The 19,489-nt window shown below is 42.6% G+C and overlaps 1 protein-coding gene across 3 annotated transcripts in view; it reads left to right on the plus strand.

Moving 5' to 3' along the window:
* Positions 1 to 3,362: 3,362 nt before the first annotated feature.
* Gpr160 (G protein-coupled receptor 160) overlaps positions 3,363 to 19,489 on the plus strand; it is a 63,154-nt gene continuing 47,027 nt past the window's right edge. The window contains exons 1-2 of one of the 3 annotated variants that reach the window (XM_046422975.2): positions 3,363 to 3,588; positions 4,162 to 4,275. The gene's annotated coding sequence lies outside the window, so the exon portion shown is untranslated. Of the gene's footprint in view, positions 3,589 to 3,706; positions 3,840 to 4,161; positions 4,276 to 19,489 lie in introns of those variants that run through there. The other 2 variants (XM_046422976.2, XM_046422977.2) reach the window with 2 other exon arrangements.

The following is a 19,489-nucleotide window of genomic DNA, read 5'->3' on the forward strand; positions in this document are numbered from 1 at the left end:
TGAAACCTAATTCACTTAGAAGTTAAGAGGGGAAGATTATCAAGGAGGCAGTTAGTAATGTTTATCCGATGAAGAAAGATTAATCTGACCAATTAGGGATGTGGCAAGAGGAGACGATGCCTCAAAGTGTTACTCAATGGTGGATTCCTAGGGGTTCTGGGGACCATTGTTGATAAATTTCATTGCAAGAGAAACAGAGAAATGAAGTCTTTGTTCCAAGAAGCCTTGAGCTCAGCTTCACTTCTGCTTGTTTATTTATTGAGTTGTAGATGGACACAATACCTTCATTTTATTCATTTATTTTTATGTGGTGCTGAGGATCAAACCCAGTACCTCACACATACTCCACCACTGAGCTACAATCGCAGCCTTTCACTTTTGTTTTTACAGGAAAGAATGAATAGTGGTGTGAGGATGGCCTTAGGACTGAGCCTAAGCAACTCCATTTTAAATACTCCAGTTTGAAACCTGCAGTCTCACCAGGCACCCACAGAGCCCTCCAGTGTGGCCTCATACAAGTTACTTCCCCTCACCCTGATAAACAGAGTGAAGCCCCTGGCAGGCTGTCCTCGCCTGATAAGAGGGAAAGGCGAAGAAAGATCAAGGTGGAGACCACTAGACCAGATGTTTCTGACCCCAGAGTAAATGTTGTCATGGAGAAATCCAGTGGTAGCTGATAAGAATTGAAAGGGGGGTCAAAAGCCCCAAAATTTAGTATAAATAATAGAGCTAATGAACAGGGATTCAGCCAGCCAAAACAAGGATGCACTTGAGCTGGAGAGCCTGATGAGGACCTGACATCCCATCACTTGTCATCGTTTCCTGAGCCTCTGCGTGATCCTCACTGCTCTCAAACTCTATCGCCTCATCTGGACCTTGGTAAGAGCCACAACTTCTCCCTATGATCCTTCCTTAACCGTCATACACTCCACGCCAGGAAAAGCCTGCCTTGGTTCCTGACCTGGTCACTGCAGTCTAAGTGAGTGTGCAACTGCTGGACATAAAGCCTAAGGATTAAGACTTTTGAACTTAGCATGCAGAGGGAATGTCTGTCATTAGCCTGTCATGATTAAGTGTGTTTTGCAGTGCTTAGAATTAATCTAGAATTGTTTGCTGTGAATTGATTGTCTACTGCAGTGCCTAGCATGAAGGATTGTCATTTTCTTGATTAAGAACCTATAGAGTGAAACTGTATTGAGTAATTTGAGTGAATAAAGCATTGAAAGGGGCAGGAGCACGTGTACATTCTTTATTTCTCCCCTCAATTGCATATGTTGCAATTTGCCCCCTCAAGACAAGTGGGAAGCAATGAATGGTCTTTGCCACAATCCCTCAACCCAGCCCCTTCCATGGGGTTCCCCTCGGGAGGTACCTGGTATGCATAGATGTCCCCAAGTGCACACCCTCCCTAGACTGAAGAAGTCTGAGGACAGTTGTTGACACAGGCTTTGGGAATGGAGGGAAAGCAGAGGGCACTTGGAAATAGTTGAGGATGCTGGGAGCATTTGAAGACAAATACAGCCTCCTGAATCCTCCTGGAGAAAGACACTGTAAATTCAGTCTAGCTCCTCAGAGTCACCCTGACCAGGTCCTGTCACTAGTAAGGCACCTCTCCTCCTGGACTTCATTTTCCCCTCCTGTAAAGGCAAATAATAATCCTATCTTGAAGTTTGGAGTGATGTACATCCAGCTCCTGTTTTATAGTATACATTCCACAGATGGTGGCTGTTATGTGTGTTAGGAGTATGATCTGACCCCCACACCCACCACTAATTCAGCTCCTATTCTCTCCCTGTCACTAGTACTGACAGCCCTTGCTATTCCTTTATGAGAACACACACTCTGTGGCTCTCTGCCTCTTTATTCCCCCCCCCCCCCCCGTGGATTTGGGCAGAAATACCTCAAATTCTGGTGAATCCTGTAGTACTTCTTGATTCACAGGATCTCACCCCTTCTCTAGGATATCCTTTCTGACCTCTTCAGATGAGTGAAGCCCCTCCTTAATGCCCCTAGCAGTCCATACTTCTTTCTGTCAGGGTTCTTACTGCTCCCTGGGGCCATTACTGAGTTCCTGACAAGGCCAGTCCAGGCTCTTTCCAGGGTTGAGATATCCAGGCTCCTCATTTAAGGCTCTGTTTGAAGATGAGCAGCAGCAGGAGGAAACTGTGCCATATTTTATATATTTCAACTGTCATATTTTATATGTGCCATATTTTATATTTTCAAATGACAAGTCATAGATGCTGTCTACAGCAAATCAGCACTGTAGACACACAAAAAGCAATGTAACATGTGTGTTATTTGCAGCTATTTAATTTAAAAATAAGAATTCATAGTATATCTGAAAGGAAAGTGACCACAAAACTCTGAGCGACCACTGCTTTATTGCAGCAGTGCAAAAGAAGAGAAAAAGAGAGCGAGAAAGAAAGAGAGAGAGCAAGAGAAGAAAGAGAGAGCAAAGGAGAGCGAAAGCAAGAGAGGGAGACAGAGAGCAAGAGAGGGGGGCCCGGCAGGAGGGAGTTTTTATAGCCAAAAATCTAATGGGGTCTCTGGGTCTGCAAGCTGTCTTGTTGATGTTCAATGATTGGATCACACAGTAGTTGCTAAGGCTGTAATCTTCTGCCTTCAGGCAGATGGGGCAGGGGTCAGATGTGGGTTTCTGTTGTACCACACTGGTGGGGGTCCAGTGTTCAGCCTTGAGTGGAGTTGAGTGTTCAGACTTGACGCAAACAGGTGATAAAGAACCAGACACAGGGGGGTTTCAGTGCGTGGGTTATCCTGCAGCTAACGTTTGTTCACCTTGTCCTGCACCTAACAATATCACTGAGAGTTGTTTTAGTGGCATGAAAGTCTTGGGTTCTGTCACCTGTGTGTAAGCTCCATCTGGAGACAACTGCCAAAAGTGTAAATTTGTGACTGTTAGCTAACTGAGAGTTTGTGATGGAGAGCTGCCCTGCCCGTGCTGCCTGCGGGGAACCTGGGGCACTCTTTAAGCTGGGGCTTCAAGGCCTAGCGCCAGGAAGTTTTTTTTTTTTTTTTTTAAATATTTTTTTAGTTGTAGATGGACACAATACCTTTTATTTTATTTATTTTTATGTGGTGCTAAGGATCAAACCCAGTGCCTCATGCCTGCTAGGCAAGCGCTGTACCCCTGAGCAAAAACCCCATCCCCAAGGAAAGGACTTCTTAATAAGCTCCCAGCAGCTCCCGCATCCCGCACACTGAGGGATGTCTCTCCGCCAGCCTCAGCCTCCGGCACCTCTCGCCACCCCACCGGCAGGGGGCGCCCCCCTCCACTCCGCAAACCCGGCTTGTCTCTCTTCAGAGCCTAGACGGGGCGCGGACGCCCGCCCTTCCGGGTCTGGAGCCAGCTGGGCGCGGTGGGATCTGGGGGCCTTGCTCCCTGCCCTCCCCTCCCCTCCCCGGAGTGCCCAGGGAGGGGCGGAGTGGGCGGGCGGGCACGCGGGCCCCGCCCCTACCTCGGGCAGTCACCTGGGGCCAGGCCCGGCAGGTGCCTGGGCTGCGACCTCGCCGCTTGTGGGCTGGGAGTCTGTAAGCCCGACGCCGACCTCGAGCTGCGAGCCGCGGGTGAGTGCGGGGGCGGGGAGGCGTCCCGAGGTCCCGGTGGGTCCCCTGCCCCAGTGCTGCGCTGCTTCCCCGGCGTCGGGAGGGGAGGGATTTCCCTTACAGGATTTGGAGGGCTGGGCTTTCTCTGCTACTTGAGGGACCCGGGAGTACGCCACCGAAGCGTGAGCCTTACAGGCTCGGGGTGGGACGCGATGGGTCTGTGGTGAGTTTGAGGGAGCCCGGGGAAGTGGCTTCTGAACGTTAGAAAACAGGTGAGGGCAGAGAAACGCGGGGGTGTGACTCCTGCCTCCTCCCGGGCACTCTCAGGTGATTGCGGGCCCGTACACAAGCGCGGGCGTTCGCTCGGGCAGACTTTGCGTGCCGGCTGCTGAGCGGGGCGTTGCGGCCGGCGTCCGCGCGCACGCCGGGCGCGGGGATTAAGCCTCCGCGCTTTGCAGTGCTGGCGGGTCTCCGAGAACAGAGCGCCTTGGCTGGTTCCTTGATGACCAGCCTTACTAGCCCAATGCCTTCTAGATAACCTGGGCCGGTCTTCGGGAACCCGGCGGCTGAAGCAACTTTTTCTCACCTGCGCAGGTGGTCTCGGGAGGTGGCAGCAAGCAGGGTCCCGCATTCGGGAGGCGGCTGCGCCCATCGGGCCTCAGAGGAAGGAAACACGCTTTCTTCGTCCCCCACTGTGCAAACGCTCCGGTAAGGCGGTTGGGTGTTGCTCAACTCCCAGACATAACTCGCACCATTGCAAAGGACATGTAAATGGTGGCTGTCGATATTGTTACGTTTCTTCAGGGGAAATGGGTTCTTGTGTGCTTTGTTTATAAATTTAGAGACAAATTTACATATGTATGATCAGCGTTTCTATGTGGTATCCCGGGAATAGAGTTATTAGAGTTATTGGGAATCACCTGGCTCCTGTGGGGTACCTGTGATTTGAAAACGATTTGAGAGACATAACACAGCGTTAAATCTTCTGAGCCTTTATTGTATCCTTATTAAATTGTTATGGTGAGATTATAATAAATCACCGAGTCTATCTTAAAGCAGAAGAGGGAGCCTTTACTCACTAGGCTGTGGGCCAAGAGGCAGGCTGCAAATCTACACCCTTCTACTCCCTCCTGGAGTTTGAGTACACCTATATAGTCCAAAACCACATTAATAATAAGTGGCTGCTGCTATCATTCAAAACCATAAACAAACGTCATGAGATCATAAGCAGAAGGGAAGTGGGTCAAAAAGACCCTAGTTAAGTCCAAGTTAAAGAATGGTTGCTAACACCTGGACAGTCAATCTCTGACAGGGTACATAGTCCAACAAAAATGGGAAGCAAAAAAGGAACAATTTTATATTGTATAAGAATTGCCATTTTGTGTTGGCAAACATGTTATGCTAAGCAACTATTGATAGGTACAGAGGCGGGGTGTTCCCATGGGAGAAGCATTCCTTACATGACATGGAGTCTCAGAGTAAAATGGAGTCTGTCTGGTCATTGCCCATGTAGCCTGGTCCATAACTAGATGAAAGAACCTTTTAAAACATTGAGATGTGGAAGAAATTTGTACTTGTTATTTGATGGGTTTTAGTTTTATTATTGGCATCATAATTATGGCTTTAAAAAATCTTTAACTTTTAGTTACTGAGTGAAGTTGAAATGTGGCTTGGGGATATGCCTTAAAATAATCCAATTTGGGAGAGCTTTAGCAGAGAAATGGGGGGAACGAGAGGAGTTGGTTATGAGTTGTTAATTGTTGAAGCTGGGTGATGGGTATGAAAATATGTTGAGCATTTTCCTTTAAAAGTTACAACATTATTACCTGCGGAGGTTTTATTTTTTTTGGTCGCTTGCTTTTTATTTTATTTATTTTTTGGCAGAAGATAGGTTTAGGTTTAGTACTAGAGGTCCTTTTAGATTCAAAGCCTTCCACACTTCCTTATTCTTTGTAAATTGGTTGTCATCACAAGCCTTCCTTTTCTCTCTCTTGGGGGTATGGATTTATTTTGCTCTAAAGGCACAGGGTGTTTGCTGAGAATGTCAAAGCTGAGTGGATGAGTTGATACAGGTGGATGCTGGGTCAGCTTTTTCTGCACAAAGGGTATCAGCATGCCTGGGGGTTGAGTTGCCTCCAGTCAGGCGGGTTGTATAAAATGTGTTAGCAGTTTTTGCCAGTTGCCCAAATCCCTTTCAAATTACACTCATCAAAAAGCAGAGGCCAGGGTATGAGGATGTAGCTTTGTGGTAGAGCACAGTCCTAGCATGCACAAGGCCCTGGGTTCTATCCCTAGCACCAAAACGAACAAAAAGTCCAGGTTAAAGTAGTGAACACACATGCATATACTTTTGGAACCATCATATAGGTTAAAAGATTTTTATTAAAAAAAAAAAGATGAGCAGAGATCTACTTATAACTTGAAAGAGATTTTTGTATTTTCTGTGCTGATTTTTTTCATATCTTTATGAGTTTGTATTAGGAATCATGACATGTAAATATTTAGCAAAGAACTGACTACTTAAAATTCTGCATGGTGTTCCATCATTCTTTTAGAGAACACTGCTTTGAGAGAGAATAGTGTCTGACTTATTTTTTCTCAGGATTTGTCTTATAATTTCTGCTCATTCTGTTATGTTGATCAGTAATTTGTAAACGTTTGGTTCTAAGAGGGAGCTATTGAAATGCAGTGGAGGGAAAAAGGGGAGGCATATTTCTGAAAGATAAACCCACATTTTTTAGTAGCTTCAGTGCAACTGAACTTAATGCCTCTTTGATTTAAAAAGAAAACAAGTCAAGTAAATGACATACGTGACAATTAAAAGTCAGAGTGTTAGATGAATCTCCTCAAGTCTAGACCTGGCACATATAGATTGAGTAGTCTAAAAGAAGATGTAGAGATGTTTTAAGATTCAATTGAGGGCTAGGCATGGTGTCATGTGCCAGTAATCTTAGCAGTTCTGGGGGCTGAGACAGGTTCAAGGCCAGCCTCAGCAACTTAGCCAGGGCCTAAGCAACTTAGTGAGACTCTAACATATTTAGAATGATGGTGGCCTGAGGCTTAGCGTCGACAGTCTTTACAATGTTGAGATATGTTCCTGTTATCCCTAGTTTTTCTAGTGTTTTGAACATAAAGGGGTGCTGTATTTTGTCAAATGCTTTTTCTGCGTCTATCGAGATGATCATGTGATTCATATCTTTAAGTCTATTGATGTGATGAATTACATTTATTGATTTCCGTATGTTGAACCAACCTTGCATCCCTGGGATGAATCCCACTTGATCATGGTGCACAATCTTTTTGATATGCTTTTGTATTCGATTTGCCAGAATTTTATTGAGGATTTTTGCATTTATGTTCATTAGAGATATTGGTCTGAAGTTTTCTTTCTTTGAAGTGTCTTTGTCTGGTTTTGGAATCAGGGTGATATTGTCCTCACAGAATGAGTTTGGAAGTACTCCCTCTTTTTCTATTTTCTGAAATAAATTGAAGAGTATTGGTATTAGTTATTCTTTAAAGGTCTTGTAGAACTTGGCAGTGAATCCGTCTGGTCCTGGGCTTTTCTTGGTTGGTAGTCTTTTGATGGTTTCTTCTATTTCCTCACTTGATATTGGTCTGTTTAAGTTGTGTATATCTTCCTGACTCAATCTGGGAAGATCATATGACTTAAGGAATTTATCAATGCCTTCACTGTCTTCTATTTTATTAGAGTATAAGGTTTCAAAATAATTTGTAATTATCTTCTGTATTTCTGTAGTATCTGTTGTGATATTGCCATTTTCATCACATATGCTGGTAATTTGAGTTCTCTCTCTCCTTCTCTTCGTTAGCATGGCTAAGGGTCTGTCAATTTTATTTATTTTTTTCAAAGAATCAACTTTTAGTTTTGTCGATTTTTTTCAGTTGTTTCTTTTGTTTCAATTTCATTGATTTCAGCTCTGATTTTAATTATTTCTTGCCTTCTACTGCTTTTGCTGTTGATTTGTTCTTCTTTTTCTAGGGCTTTGAGATGTAGTGTGAGGTCATTTATTTGTTGACTTTTTCTTCTTTTAAGGAATGAACTCCATGCAATGAATTTTCCTCTTAGTACTGCTTTCATAGTGTCCCAGAGATTTTATTATGTTGTATCTGTGTTCTCATTTACCTCTAAGAATTTTTTAATCTCCTCCTTGATGTCTTCTGTAACCCATTGTTCATTCAGTAGCATATTGTTCAGTCTCCATGTGATGCAGAATTTTTTATTCTTTATTTTGTCGTTGATTCCCAATTTCATTCCATTATGATCTGATAAAATGCATGGTAGTATCTCTACTCCTTAGTATTTGCTAAGAGTTGCCCTGTGGCATAGTATATGGTCTATTTTTGAGAAGGATCCATGTGCTGCTAAGAAGAAAGCATAACCACTTGATGCTGGTTAATATATTCTATCCATGTCAGTTAAGTCTAAGTTATTAATTGTGTTATTGAGCTCTCTAGTTTCTTTATTCAACATTTGTTTGGAAGATTTGTCCAGTGATGGGAGAGGTGTGTTAAAGTCAGCCAAGATTATTGTGTTTTGGTCAGTTTGACTCTTGAACTTGAGAAGAGTTTGTTTGATGAACATAGCTGCACCATTGTTTGGGGCATATATATTTATGATTGTTATGTCTTGTTGGTGTATGGTTCCCTTGAGCAGTATGTAATGTCCATCTTTATCCCTTTTGATTAACTTTGCCTTGAAGTCTATTTGATATGAGTATGGAGACTCCTACTTGCTTCCGCACTCCATGTGAGTGGTATGATTTTTCCCAACCTTTCACCTTCAATCTGTGTATGTCTTTTCCTATGAAATGAGTCTTTTGTAGGCAGCATATTGTTGGATCTTTTTTTTTAATCCAATCTGCTAGCCTATGTCTTGATTGGTGAGTTAAAGCCATTAACATTTAGGGTTACTATTGAGACATGGTTTGTATTTTCAGCCATATTTGTTTATTTTTGTTATTTAACTTGACTTGGTTTTCCTCTTTGATTAGTATTTCTTTTATTGTACTACCTCCCTCTGCTGGTTTTCATTGTTGTTTTTCATTTCCTCTTCATGAAATATTTTGCCAAGGATGTTTTGTAGTGCCAGTTTTCTAGCTGTAAATTCTTTTAACTTTTGTTTATAGTGGAAGGTTTTTATTTCATCTTCAAATCTGAAGCTTAGTTTTGCTGGATACAAGATTCTTGGTTGGAACCCATTATCTTTCAGTTTGAAATATGTTGTTTGAAATATGTTGTTCTTCTAGCTTTCAGGGTCTGTGTTGAAAAATCTGCCATTTTTCTAATTGTTTTACCCCTGATTTTAATCTGATTCCTTTCTCTTGTGGCTTTTAAAATTCTCTCCTTATTCTGTATGTTGGGCATTTTCATTATAACGTGTCTTGGTGTGGATCTGTTGTGATTTTGCACATTTGGCGTCCTGTAGGCTTCTTGGATTTGGATTTCCATTTCATTCTTCATGTCTGGAAAGTTTTCTGATATTATTCCATTGAACAGATTGCTCATTCCTTTGGTTTGGACCTCTGTGCCTTCCTCTATCCCAATAACTCTTAAATTTGGTCTTTTTATCCTATCCCATATTTCTTGTATGTTCTGCTCCTGTTTTCTTATCATTTTCGCTGTGCTATCTATGTTCTTCTCAAGATGATATACTTTGTCTTCGTTGTCTGATGTCCTATCTTTTAAGTTGTCTACTCTGCTGGTGATGCTCTCATTTGTGTTTTTAATTTGTTTTATTATTTTGCGTTACATTCCCACTCTGTGGGACTGGTATGTTATTGTTTTTACCCTATATATTTGTGGTGCTCTTGTATAGTTCCAAGATCCCTCCTTTGTGGGGAAGGACAATGTTGACAGTTCCCAGTATCAACAGTACATCACCTATGAGTAAATTATTGTTATTAAGACATTTATAGTTACTCTCAATGTCTAGAAATGTTGGATTCAATTATTATTTAAAATATAATCAGTAGTTTCATAAAAGATGTACAGTTTCTGGTGGCGGACAGAGAACTGGGGGTCGGGTGTATGACGTTATGTTAAGGGGGAAAGATGTGAGGGTATGGGGTTAATATAACTTACGAAATTTGGAGGAGAACTCTAATGAAGAGGGTTAGTAGCAGGGAATAGGCAGGAGGTAATTTAGGGTAGACAAGTATGAGGGAAGTCAGTAGAATACATAAAAACAAACACATATATGTATTTAGAAAATTACAAGAAGTAAAAATTAGGATGTTGAAAGAGGAAGAGAGGGAGGAAGAAAAATAAAAGGGAAAGAAAGATAAAAAACAGAAAAATAAAAAGGGGGGGCTTATGCAATTCCTCTATATTATATTATTCTGGTGACTCAGTTCTTAAAGTTCTATTTCATGCAGAATTCTCAGTTTCACATATGTTGGGGTTGTGAGGACCAGAGGAGGAAGGGAAGAGGAGAAAGGAAGAGGATAAAATGGAAGAGAAGAAAACAAACAAACAAAAAACAAAACAAACAATAACAACAAAAATACTCTTCCATTTTCTTCTCTTTCAGTAGGTGGAGTTATCTATTCCAAGCTTGAGTCCCTGCCCTCAGGGTGGTGTAGGTAACCTGTGTGAGAAAACTAGAGCTCTCTGTCTCTTGCCTGGAGCTTTCCTAATCTTGGTCTCTCTCAGTTGCTCCTGGGTTTTAGCCCCTCCTCTCTCTTGCTTATCAGGTCTCAGCTTCGGGACCTCTGCCCTGGATACCAGGTGGGCAGTGCCCTGGCTGCATTGTGCTCCTATTCAACTGAGAGCTGATTTTGTGCTGATAGTTACTATACTGAGTTATCACAGCTGGGGGAAGGGAAGTTGGAAACTGGGTACCTGTTCAGTCACAGAACTGTGCTGGTAGCCACACCCACCAAAATATGGTGAGAAAGGTTTTCCAAGATGGAGTCCATCTATTTTCCCACGTTGGGGTGTCTGGTGAGGTGGGGAGCTGGGATATCCTCGTGCTGTGGCTAGAACGCGCAGTCCAATGACCTGCGTGGGAGTGGAGCGTAGTCTGTAGTTCTGCTGCTCTGCAGAGGTGCTGATTTGGTGTTTCTGCTCCACCACTTGAGAGTCACACTCATGTTCAAACTGTGGGCTCTGATTTCTGCTCGGTGTTCGCAGCTCTGGTGGATTCTGCGAAAATCCACTGTATGGGGTCCTGTCACACGCTCTTGAGATGTTGTATTTGGTCAAGGGGAGATCCTGTGGAGAAGCCACCTGATAGCTTTCTCAGATTCATGCCCAGAGAAGCCAGAAACTGTATTTCCTCTACTCCGCCATCTTGGATCCTCTGTGGACAAGTTTTCAAAAAATGGTTTCCGTTGGTTTTGCCAAATAAACTGCAATTCCTTAATCCTGCCAGTTCCTGGTGCTCAGGAGCCATGCCTGCTTCCTAGGGAACTTCAGCACCTTCACAGCAGAGCAACCCAGGACCCCGAAGCATGAGACTGGAGTCCAGATCTATGAAGGCCTCCTCTACTCTGCTTTTCTCATTTACATAAAACTTTAGATTAGCCATACTTGACATACAACAAAAATGGAATCCGTATGTGAGCAGGCCTCAGTAGGAAAAATGAATGCCTTCAGAATCGCATATCATGAACTCTTTGTGTGTTGAAAAATAGGTATTTTAAACCTTGGGGGTTCCTCAGGTATCCATGGGAATGGAGTCCCAAGAAACTCTCCCTTTTTAAGCATCCTGACTTTCAGAGTCAAATGGTTGTTGAGGTTGTACTTTGGCTTTTTGGAGCTGCTCTGCTGGATCCCAGCCACTCTGATGGTCTCCCAGGATAGGTGCTCTCTCTCCCTCTCTCTTCTCTGCCCACCATGTTCCTGATGATGACAAGTCTGCTCCTACATACTGCTTAGGCATAGCCCTTCTGAAAGCCCTGTGAGACTGAGGAACTGAGACACCCCTGCACAGTGTGGGCTTCCAGGACTTTGTACACCCCATGTCTAAGCATGACTTAATTTTCTTATCTTGAAACTTTTGGTTAAAAGTCATGAGACAGATATTCTTATCTCTGCTTATATCTAGAGTTTCATCACAGTGGAAGCTTCTATTGGTTGGGAGAAAAATGGGAAGAGAAAATATCATAAAAATCAAACCTGTGGAGTGGTCTTAAGAAAAAGTGAGGAGCTGTTTTGAGGCCCTTGTCACCAAAACTACCAGTCTAGGTAAACACGTGCCCTAATGTGGCAGAAAAGACAGAATACACTAGGGCCAAGTGGAATACCTTGTTCTGGCTGAAAGACATAAACAAAAAGGCTGAAGTATTTTGTAAATGCCAGACCAGAAAATTGATTGGCTCCTTTCAGGAAAATGTGGGATCCCAGGGTGTGGGTTTGTGCTCCCTCAGATGATACTCCCTTGTCTAGGAAAAGTGGCTTGGTGGATTATTTGCCAAAGCAAATAAAGGTGAGACAAAACAGTCCTAAGTATGGACTCAGCCAAATTGGCTAAATTGCTGGGGTTGATTTCTGATCTTTCTCTACCTGTGACCTTGACCTTTTTATTTTTTTTCTCTTTTTTTCTAACCTCTCCACCTCATTTCATCTTGTGTAAAATGGAGGTGATATAATGCCTGCCTCCTGGGACTGTAAGGATTAAGAGTCACATCTGGAGCTTCTTACAGTGTCTGGCAGGGAATGAGGATTCACAGTGGGGTCACTGTTGTTATTGCTGACAGAGACTGTTTCCTTTATTTTGTTTGGAGGAAACACCCACCACAGCAGCAGCGCACCCGCCCCGCCCCCCCCCCCCCCCCCCCCCCCCCCCCGGCACTCCATACCCCCATGCCAGAAGAAAAAAATGCTTTCCAGCCCCGACCTCTCTGTTTTTGGAGTGAGCTCTGGCTACATGTTGTCGCCTTAGGAAAGTGTTACAAATGCTAACAGGGTGTTGGGTACAGCACAGCTTTGGGATTGATGACAACTGGACCTGAGCATTTGGCTTTGAACCCAGGGCTTTGGCTCTGTCGTTGGAGATTAAAATCCTTTGACTGTGAAAGCAGATGTGTGGATCTGGCATCTGTGGAATAGCAGACTGGTGTCAGTGTGGAATAGGAGGAGGTGCACAGGAGTGCCACTACCCAGCAGGGGTTTAAGGCTGGGTCCTCTGGGCATATAGTGCCTCTTGTGTGAACTGGGGATAAGTGTGTTTCACAGGAATGTCCAGAGGGAAGGGGAGCTAATAAAATTTTATGAAATCCTGACACTGGCACAGTGAAACTTTGCCTGTTTTTCCCCTCAGCGAGAAAATCACAGAACAGATACACAGATGGGTTTTCTTTTTAACTTAGATAAGTAATATGCTGTTAATTAATATTTACATCTTAAATATTTAAAACAATTTTAGCCAGGTGTAGTAGTGTACTTCTAGGTCCCAACACTTGGAAGGCTGGGGTAGGAGAATAGCTTGAACCTAGGTCAAGACCAGCCTAGGCAACAGAGAGACTCTGTCTCAAAAAAAGAAAAAAATAAGGGCTGGAGTTGTAGCTCAGCAGTAGAGTGCTTGCGTCATACCTGTGAGGCACTGCATTCGATTCCTAGCACCACATATAAATAAGCAAATAAAATAAAGGTCCATAAACAACTAAAACAATATTAAAAAAAAAAGAAAAATACAAAACAAAACACATTTTATTGGTTTAAGAAGGGCTGTCTAATTTGATCTTCAACAGTGATGCAGGTTCCTATTGGTTTGCATTTGTTTCTCCTGCCTTTTGCTGCTTGTCAAGAGAGGTAAAAGTGAACTGAGATTCAAGCAAGAAAGAAGCCTGGAAAGGGGAACATGGAAAGGACTTCATTTCACTTTATCAGAAGAGAGTAACATAAATTCTTCCTCCTTATGGCTTTAGGTAATCACAGAGAGTGATTGTGTTCCGGGAAGGGAAAGGGAGAGATCAATTGCTGAGTTGTTACTAGGAAGCATCCATTGTGTCCAGGGAAGCCAAATGAATGGAGCAGATAACAGCTGAGCCAAAGACTCCCCTGTTGGCAGCCCTTACCTAGAGCCATTCAGCAAGGGGTCAGGGAGGAGGAGAGGTGGTAGGCTTTGGATCTTCCCTCCTACAGCCAGGGTACAGACCTATGGCTTTAGCTGCTGGCTCTACCTGCACCAACCCTTTGTCTTTCTCCTGGACTCCCATTCTGGTGCTCTAAGAAGAAATCCCTTAGGTCCCATACCCTCACCCTATCCCCCAGCTAATAGGCTTCAGGTCTATTCCCTTCTTCCTGACCCTTGAATGCGTCTCTTTTCTCCCTTTCCTCTGCTACTTTCCATTGGTATCTTTGCCTCCAGTGCCAATACTGCCCTGTATCCTGGAAAGTTTAAAGGGAAAAAATCTTTTATGATCCCACCATCCAAGAATCCAAAAACTTGAACATTTTGTCATATTTCTTTCCTTTTTTAATTAAATAAACAGTAAATTTAGCATTTTATCTTTAATTCATTTTATATCAGTAGTTCAGCATAGTTGTCATACAGTGATAAAAAATTCATCATTCTACTTCCCTATGTCTTTATAAGTGTTTTTAATGATCACATGCCATTTCAGCTTTTTTTAGTCATTTTCTTAAATTTAGAGGCCTGGGGTGTTAACTCAATGGTAGAGTTTTCACTTAGCATGTACAAGGCCTTGGGTTTGATCCCCAGCACTGCAGAATGAATGAATGAATAAGAGAACTAGGTGGTTACTAATTTTTTTATGTTATAAATCATTCTAATTGAAAGGCGAGTGACTCACTCGAGACAGATTCAGCCAAGAGATTTTATTGGGGGACTGCCCAAAGGGGAAGAAAAGGAGAGGCAGAGAGCAGAGAGAGGAAAGAAAGAAGAGGAAGAGGGCAGAGAGCATGAGCTTGCAAGCTTCAGGTTGCATAGGCCATGTGGGGATGCTGATTGGCAGGGTGACTCAGGTACGGCCAGCAGAAACTGTGTCCCGAGGGGATTGGTGGAGAAAACTTTTGAATTTGACGCCCCTCAGAGAGGAGGCGTAGGCGCAAGGGATCACATGATGTTCTCACCAGACAGAAACTTAACTTCAGCGGGAAGTCTCCCACACATCCAACACTAATTGTGAATGAACCTTTGATCCCATTTCACATTATTTAAGATGGACTCCTGTAAGAATAACCACTTGAGTTAAAGGTTTTTTTGTTTTGTTTTGTGTTTGTTTGTTTTTTGCAGTGATAAGATGGGATTCAGGGCCTCACACATGCTAGGTAAGCACTCTACCACCAACCTGTACCCCCAGCCCAAATCAAAGATTTAGAAAAGTGAAGAGTTTTCTTTTTTATTACAAAAGCAATAAAATTTCATCATAGAAAATGTAGGACAGTTGGGCTGGGGTTGTGGCTCAATGGTAGAGTGCTCGCCTAGCATGAGGCCCTGGGTTCGAACCTCAGCACCACATAAAAAAATAAAATGAAGATTAAAAAAAAAAAAGAAAATGTATGAGAGTATAAAAAAATAAATATGTGCCCATATTCTCACCAACCAGATAGTCACTGTTAGTGTAACTTGCCTATTTCCCTATCAGATATGTGCCATCTACAACCTTGGTTCTCTAAGTGCAGGCCAGCAGCAGGGTCCTTGCCTGACATCTTGCTAGAAATTCAGAATTTCAGATCTACCACAACATATTGAACTGGAATTCATCTTTTAACTGGATCCACATTCAAATTTGAGAAGTACTGTTTCTAAGGCCAAAACCTTGTTAATTATCTGTAGCCTGGCATTGATTACCTCTCATCTAAGTATTCAAATACATTGTTTCTCCTTAGCCAATACTGGGGTAATACTGCATATACCACTGGTTTTCAGCCTCCCCTTCTCCATACCATAAGACTATGAGGACCCATGCACACCCCCTTAGTAACCTGAATCCGGAGATCCCACTAGCTTCCTGTGAGTCTGGGAGAATTCCTTCACATTTGCCTGCAAGAGGACCTGCTACACACAGCTTTATCATATTCTTGTCATCAGACGTACTTGGCAGCAGCATCTTGTTCAATTCTTCTCCAGAGCTTGTCTATCTAATGACTGTATCATAATTACTTTGATAAATTTCCTATTGTTAGATGGTAAGTTGTTTTGATTCCTTTGAGGGGAAGGGTGTTTTGTAGGTTGTTGCAGATATACTGGGAAATGAGCTGCTCTAGCAGCAGTTCCTTCCTTCAATGCTGATTATTTCCTTATGATAAATTCCTGGAGTGCAAATACTGGGTCAAAAGGTATGAATATGTTAAAAACTCTTTAAAATGCCCTAGAAATCCAAACGCTACTCTCCCAGGGTGCTGGGTGGTGTGATCTGTAGACAGACTCAGGGGAGCAGGTCCTGCCTCAATCAGCATATCTCCAGGACTGAAGACACTGAGATGCCTCTGTAAGGGTACTGGGGGAAGGAAGGGAAGTGACAGAGGGTGGGTAGTGCCTCTGGTGGCAAAGTCTATTCCTTCTGGGCCAAGTCATAATGGATGCCACTGACAGGGCAGCAACGTCCTTCGGGGTGTGTCCCCTTGGTTTAGCCTTTGCTCCCAGGGCCCATCCTCCAGTGGCTTTGGACAAGGGAGGTGGAGCAGATGGGCCTACAGGGAATGGAGGCCTGAAATGACTAACTACCCTGTAAGTCCTGCATCTGCCAAACCTGACTGGCACCAGGCTTGTTTTTGCGTCCTAAGCCTGAGACTGTTAGGTTATCTAATACTTTTTCCTTCTGTGAGAAGATAAGGAACCTCATTTTAAGTAAAATTTATTCTGAAAGGTATACTCAGATTCTTAGAAATATTGCACTATATCTATGATTCAGTCACACTTTGAACTTGGATGCCTGATGTATATTTTTGGCTCTCCATAAATATTTTTGAAGTGAAGAAGTAAATGCATATACAGAGTAAGTAAATTTGTTTCAAAACTTACATATAATAAATATACTTGTGGATTTCACATGACAGTTATATTTAAAAACAAGTATTAAGCCCATTTTTGTTAACTATTTGTTGCGGGATCAGAAAGAAACACAGACACATACTCATACAGATTCACCTTCTGAAAATAAGTGATAATTGATTTTGAGTTTGTATTTTTGTGGACGAATGTTTTAACTTGGATAAATACCTAGGAGTGGAGGTGCTGAATCATCGGATAGGTATATGCTTAAATGACAGATTATTTTCTAAAGAGTGTACCATTTAACATGCCCAACAGCAGTGTAATGAGAGTTCCAGCTGATGTACATCTTTCCACTATTTAGTATTGTTGGTTCTTTAGGTTTTAGCCATACTGGTGAATGTGAAATTGTATTTCACTGTGGTTTTAACTAGCTTTTTCCTGATTACTAATGGTATTGAGTAACTTTTTGTCGCCTATTGACCCTTTGTACATTTTCTTGAAGTATATTTTGTTCATTTTTGAGTTTTCTTTTTTCTATTAATTTATAGAAAGCACTCTTCATATATATATTTTGTAGTGTGAACACAAGTCATTTGTTAGATACATAAGTTGGGAATATTTTCTCCAAGTCTGTTTCTTACCTTTCTATTTTCTTAGGATGAACAGAAAATTTTAACAAATCTTTGTTAATTTTTTTCTCTTATGTTTGGTGCTTAAGAACTCTTTACCTATATGCATAAGAATTCTTTACCTTCATGTTTAAGAATTCTTTACCTATTTGCTTAAGAATTCTTTATCTGCTTTAGGGTTTCAAGAATATTCTCTTGTCTAAGCAATAAGATGGTTGAACAGCACTCACCTTCTCCTCAAAGGAGAACCAAAGTAATTGGTGCATTTTTAGGTGAGTGGCTGTGGGAGAATATTGGAAATCAGCAAGACAGAGAATGGACCTTTGTAAGATTCAGAGATCTGGGACAACAGCATAGGAAGAGACATAAAATACCCCAATATCTGCCACTCCACATCCATAGCTGCAGGGAGGTGAATCTCTCCTTTACAGGAATGAAGTTGAAAGAGAAAGTCCCAGTAAACTTCTCTCCCAGATCCTGGCGATCTGAGCTACTGAAAAGTTGTGCGATCCTCACAGGCTTGCAGCCTGTGTAGATAAGTAACCTGAAATCTGTGCAGTAGCTTTGCTTTGGAAAAGGATTTCACATAATTTCTCAGTGAATCCTCAAGGTACTATAGCCAGGAGCCATCTTAAGAACTGACCTACGGGGTTGCGGGGGCTGGGGTTGTGGCTCAGAGGTAGAGCACTCGCCTGCCATGTGTGAGACACTGGGTTCAATCCTCAGCACCACATAAAAATAAAATAAAGATATTGTACCCACCTTTAAGTGAAAAATAAAAAAAAGAACTGAGAATTAAAAAAAAAAAATAACTGAGCTACTGTGTTTGGACTTCTCAGGGGGTCTAAAACTCCTGCATATTCCCATCTCTAGAACTCCACTGACATTGTGTACTTTCTAAAGATAGATAGTTGCCTTGAGAACCCAACCTAGTCCAGCAAAGTGACTGTGACCCAAACCCATTAAGTGCCCTGCAACCCAAATCCATTAAGTGCCCTGCACCGTAGGAGACAGGTGTTGCAACACAGAGGGTAATGGAGTGTGCTGCCCTCAAGAACCAGGAAATCTGGGTACTTGCTCTCTGAGACCTAGAACATGGCCAGCCAAGTCTCACTCCAATGCCAGAAATTGAAGGTAGGCTCCCACAAGCTTCCCACTCCTTTCCCTCCTGCTGCATGCTTAGAATGGAGAGAGAACACCAGGTTTTCATTGCTGCCCTGTTCATAGGGTGATACTGAGGGGCCCTTGAGTGGCTTTGTAACAGTAGCCATTGCCCCATCCCCTAGGTTCATGACCAAACGTGGCTCCAAGAGAAACTTTACCCAGCTTTGGCCATGGTCCTGCCCCTTGGTATGTGCTGCCACTGAAGTAACAGAGGAAAACACCAAGGTACCACTGCCATGCCATCTGTGTGATTGCCACCACTTGTCCATCCCTGTACCATGTCTGACTGGGCAGTGCTATCAGGATCAGGTGTGAGTGCCATAGAAGGGGTTCTGTGGTTCCCACCTCTACCTCTTCCTATGCAGCACATGGGCCCATACCACTAACTGATCAGAGATCAAGTTCTGCAGGCCCTTCACCACTTCTGGGGCTTCTAGTGCTAGAGGCCCTCGCTAATCAGAGTATACCATTCCCATTGTAGGAGTGACCACACAGCACTTCACTCCTAGTCTGTCCACACCAAATCTGCCTGGATTGCTAAGAGTGTCCTCAGTCTTGTGTGGTCAACAGAAACACTGGGTATTTCCTACTCCACTATGGCATACACTGCCCAAACTCATTAATTATGGCCAAAGAAGCTTTGGGGAGACTACATTGTAGTACCTAGCTAGAATCAAAGCCAACATAACAAAACAGTGTTCCAAGGTGTATATTTCAGAAAAAGCCACGAAGAAAGCCATCTCATAAAAGTGGTATAGATATCTGAACCACCAGATGTGCAAATCTGAACATAGGAACACAAGAAATTATGAGGCCTCACAATAGCTTTCTAGCAACAGATTCCAAAGAAGTAAAAATGGACAAAATGCCTGATAAAGAATTTAAAAGAATGATTTTTTAAAAAGCCTACTGAGATCTAAGAGAATTCAGGTATGCAAAGAAATTAGGAAGACAATGAAGAATATGAATTTGGAAATTCAACAAAGAGAGATTTTTGAAAAAGAACCAGACAGAAATCCTGGAAATTAAAAGCTCAGAAAGTCAAATAAAAAATGAGAATTGAAAACCTCAGCAACACACTCAATCAAGCAGAAGAAAGAATATCTGAACTTGAAGACAGGTCTTTTGAAGTATCCCAGTCAGAAAAAAAAAAAAAAAAAAAAAAAAAAGAGAGAAGATAGTATTAAAGACCCATGGGGCATGA

Source organism: Marmota monax, unplaced genomic scaffold (genome assembly GCF_021218885.2).
Source record: "Marmota monax isolate L192 unplaced genomic scaffold, Marmota_monax_Labrador192_F-V1.1 WCK01_AAM20220418_F8-fsc00110, whole genome shotgun sequence".
Classification (NCBI taxonomy): domain Eukaryota; kingdom Metazoa; phylum Chordata; class Mammalia; order Rodentia; family Sciuridae; genus Marmota; species Marmota monax.